We start from the raw sequence: 4,948 nt of genomic DNA, 5'->3' as shown, positions 1-4,948 counted from the left end.
GGGTATAACAGATACCAAGTTATTGGCATGGTTATATAATTGTGAATGATTTTTATATTGTCTTTTGTTTTGGATCATGTTTGGATGTCTTACTTTGGTAAAACAAGCACACTGTAATTTATTTTAACATATCTGCGGTGACAATATAAATACAGAAAATAATTGTATTTTAAAACTATGTTTTCCCTAAATATATAATCCATATGCTCCAAAATGTAGCCCTTTTTGAGAGTGCTTGGCTAACACAAAGCTTGGTTTATTTATTAAAGGATATATAGTATGAATCGATGGTTTATCATACCATCTTGCAGAAGTTATAATTTTATTGTCTTTATTTTGTTCCTCATTAGAAAACAGGCACAGAGGCTCATGTGTTTTCTTTAGTGTAGGTCAGGGAAAGCTTTTATTTGGCTTGCTTTTGTATTCTCTTTTTTAATATGATGTTATTTTCGATATGATTATATTATGAATGTTGCTTTACAAGTTATGATTTTCATCTTCTGAGATTAGTGATGGTCAGACATGTGGAACCTTGAGCTTTTTCATTGCATTTAATGGTCAAAAATAACTAGAATATTTGCTTTACATATTTTGATGCTACATTTACAATGTGCAGAAGAAGTAAAAAAATTCAGATGCTTTTAAAATTATTATACATTTTCATGTGATCTGCAGTCTTTGAACTGACCAGAGTCTTATCTACTATACAAGTTTTAAAATAAATATGTATTTTATAGTTTTATTTGATAAATCCTGCAATGTTTGTAATTTAACCTCATAGTCCTTTACAAAATATTACATTTTTAGCACAAACATAAAGAGTTAAGCTACAAACAAATATAAAGTAAAAAAATTGTACATTGAACAAATATACTATTACATAATCTGATGATCCAATCTAAAACTGCTAAGTTTTTAATGCAATTAAAAATGTATCCTTTATTATTGATAATTTATTATGTTTATCTATTTACATGTATTTATGTAGCAGTTGTTTTCTCTAAAGCAACCTACAACTAAGCAAACATGACATATAACATCATTTATTTTATTATAATTATATATTGTTTAACATATATTATTAATACAATCAACATGATTTATTATACATATATTATGTAAGCCATTTACAATTGCAATTACTACAACATCAGAACTTAAAGATCATTTTTAATCTCATCTTTCTGCATGTTAGTCTGGCACAGCAAGTTGTGCTGCAATAAGAACATTTTTAGTGTCCTCTGCCATTTCATTTAGTCCCAAATTCAGCAGGTAGTGCACACTGGCAACAGCAATGCCTGCTGCTGGGAACGCTCCCCCTGGCAGAAGAGCCATTTCTGTCCCGAGTGTTTTTGTCACAGCAATGATTGGTTTAGACAACATGTCCATCAAAATGGCATCACTCCGTCTTTGAAACGTGACGTCTTGGCTGCTTTAAGAACGTTCACTGGTTGGTTGACCCTTTCTGAAAGGGACTGCAGTGCATCATCTGATAAGCTAAATCCTGTAAATACTTGTTTGAAAAAGTTTTTCATAATGCCATAGTCACAGATCACGGACAATCCTGGAATGGGAGGAATTTTCCCGACACTTGCCGCAAAGGCATGGAGCCAAATCATTTCCTTGAAATAAGTTTTCTTTTTAATCAATGCTTCTATAGAGTAAACTGGCAGAGACTGAATGAGAGCGAATCTTTTATTTTCAGGAAGTTCCTCCTCAAGTGTGTCGACCAACCTCTGAAAGTCAAATTTTTCCAGTTGAAATGAGGATATTAAAAATACTTTGGGTTTTCCAACTTTCTGCAGGTTCTCTTCACAATCTTCTCGAATTTTGTCAAGCACCCTCTGCTCAATAAAGCCTCTTTTGTGTCCCTCAGCCCGCAGGTCGTTGTCAATTTTAGTGCGAATGAAAAAAAACCGCTTCTTACATTTCTGGATGGCTTTGGCTAGCTCTATATCATTTTCCTTGAATCTTTCAGAGGACACTATGAGAAAGATATCATATATGCTGAACTTAACATCTTTCAGGTACTTCTTTGCCTTAAATGTTGGACAACCAGTTCCAGGCAGGTCCCAGATCTTAATGCTAGGCATATTGGGATGTAGGTACATGGTTGGTTTCAAGGTGGTCTTAACTACTCCTGTGAGAGCCGCACAAGAATCATCATTTCGAAGGCCTCTTAGAGAATTGACAAGAGATGACTTGCCTGCTCCAGTCATCCCAGTTACGGCGATGTTAAACATATGATTTTCCAATTCCTTAAGTTTATTTTTAAATTTGTTTGACATTTCTGCAGGTGGAGATTTAAACATGTCTTGTATTTCAGGATCAATGCTGTACGAATCATCTGAGTTCATAGACAAGTCATCCAAAAGCTCTCGATATACAACATAATGATTTTTGGCTTTGACCTCTCCCTCTGGGGTCTTATCGTAATTTTCTATACTTTCATATAAACTCTCAGGTTGCACTGCACTGGTCTCTATTTTTTCTGATTTCTTCGGCATTGTTCTTGGACTGATTATTGGAAACCTGGTGCGTGGTGCTCTTCTGCCTTCGTCTATGTTTGTTTCACTCAGTGTGTTTGATGAATTTGAGGATTGTTCTGATTGGGTAGACAGATTTTTCTCTTAAAAAAATGTCAGAATCTGTCACAGTAGTTCTATAAAAAAAGATGAATAAATCTTAATTCAACTGTTTAAACAGTGGTTTTAATGACTTAAGGACAGTAATCTACCTCATATAAGAATGTTCTATATTGTATGTTATTACAGTCACATGCATTGTATGTACAGTATTTCCTTCTTTGTTTTATGTTGTACATTTCTTATATGCCTGGGGGATGTTTGCTCCTTTTTACGTTACCCACTTTTTAAGGTTTTATTTTTGTTGTATTCCTCCACACATTCATAACACATAATTACATTTACCTTATGACATATGCCTACACTATATCCCTGCAAACATTGACACACATTATCAAGTACACACATTTTGAAGGACCACAATGGAAATAAGCCTTCGGTTTTATTGTGTTTATCCTTTTGACTGATAATTGTACAAAGTCCTTTTATTTATTTATTCATTCTTTGTACAAAATACATTATGTCAATAAAGATTTTCAATCAATCAATAAAATCAATGTATTATTACTTTGGATTTTTTATTGTCTTTGATTACAATACCATAATCAATATTTAACTTTCATATATTTTAGTATATATTTATTAATGTTATTTTTCTGTAATGTACCCTGCAAAAGGGTAAAGATGTAAAAGCAGTAAATTCAATTGGGAAAACAAAATTTAACTCACTGCTGCAAGTCCAGAATTCTCTGCTCAGCTTCTGGGAGCTTCAGTGCAGTCCACTGCAACATGGAGTGAAGCTGCTAAACACACACACACATTAAATAAACACAATCCTTTGTTTGAAATCCAGCTACTTCATATTTTTAGCTTCACTGTTCCTCATATGTTTGCTTTGAAAGAAAATAGTCAACTTCTTCAAAGCATACACTGTAAAAAACACATAACACACACATACCAAAGGTTTTACATTTACTTGTGTCAAAATTTTTTGATATCATAATAGTGTAAAATCATTAACATTTCAAGCAAGACAAACTGATCTTACCTTTGAAACAACAAAACAAAACCAAGTGTGCATGAACTGCCTTTAAGGAGCACTTTAAAATTTAAATAGACAACAGGGTGTGTCCTACATCAAGTACAGTACTTACTCCTGACAGTGACATTTTTAAAGCATGATGACCCAATGCCTAATCTTAAACTTTTTATCAACTTTCCAACATTCATTTAACATTTTCAAATGTTCTGTGCACATTGTGAATCAATATTTCTGCTTGTTTCCATACCCCACATAACACAAGAGCTGGATGTTCTCTGCCAGCTTCTTCTCTCATCATAATATCACTTTAATGAATACCAGAAAGTTAGGTTTGCGATAATCATGTACAACATATAAAATCATGTACATCATAGATAAAAGCAATTAACTGTATGTTAGTGATATATAGTGACATAACATTTTTATACATAAGTCGCTTTTAAAAATCTGCTAAATGCCTAAATGTAAACGCAAATATCGCAGTTGCCGAACACTCCTACAACACACAAAACAACTGCCTCCCCAAAAAACACAATAACAAGGCTCAAAAAAGCCCCCCCCCCCCCCGCCAAAAAATGGTTTGACACGTTATTAAAAGACATAGAATTGACATTAAATATTAAAAAAGCTTTTTGTAGCCTACTTAATTTTGGAGAAAAATAATAAAATGATTGGTACATAATTATTATTGATACAAATGTGCTTATAAAAACCCTAACAAACTATTTAGATGACAAATAAACAGATTCTGTAACACATGCTTTAGTCTGCAAAGACAACTTTCACTGTAAACACATATTTAGTGCATTTTTAATCCCACTGTCTATGTTTCTACAGATTTTACACACAGCATTTTGATTTCTGAAGTCATCAAGACTGCAAAACTTTCTGCATTGGGCTTTTCTTGCTCCTTTCTCAGCAAACCCAATCAACACAATGACACGCTGTATAAAAGAGGAATACCAGAGCCAATGTAAATGAATGTACTGATTGTCGTTGTTCAAGTTATGACTTAAATAACATTCAATCAGATAAAGTTAACTTTTCTAACAAGTTTAGTTAAAAAAAAAAGATTAGTCAAAAAAATGGTCCCAACTGAGGCAGTACCCTTTACAAAGACCCTATAATATGAAACATTTAGGCACAAATATGTATACATTTGGTATACCTTTGATGTTCTAATATGCACTCTTTGGGACCAGTATGTAGCTCAGATGTAAATATGACTCATCTTTTGAAAAAGTACTGCTCCAGTGACAACTTTTTTTTAAGTGGAAATCCATAAGAGGAAGAATTTGTGCTGTTCCCAGAATGAGGTATT

General features: G+C 33.0%; 1 pseudogene; it reads right to left on the bottom strand.

Moving 5' to 3' along the window:
• Window positions 1-1,140: 1,140 nt before the first annotated feature.
• On the bottom strand, window positions 1,141-3,400 carry LOC135743217 (interferon-gamma-inducible GTPase 10-like; annotated as a pseudogene).
• Between the last annotated feature and the right edge of the window lie 1,548 nt (window positions 3,401-4,948).

The sequence above is a fragment of the Paramisgurnus dabryanus genome, chromosome 13 (genome assembly GCF_030506205.2).
Source record: "Paramisgurnus dabryanus chromosome 13, PD_genome_1.1, whole genome shotgun sequence".
NCBI lineage: Eukaryota > Metazoa > Chordata > Actinopteri > Cypriniformes > Cobitidae > Paramisgurnus > Paramisgurnus dabryanus.
The sequence above is the reverse complement of the archived record's forward strand: the minus strand, read 5'-3'. Positions and strand labels throughout refer to the sequence as shown.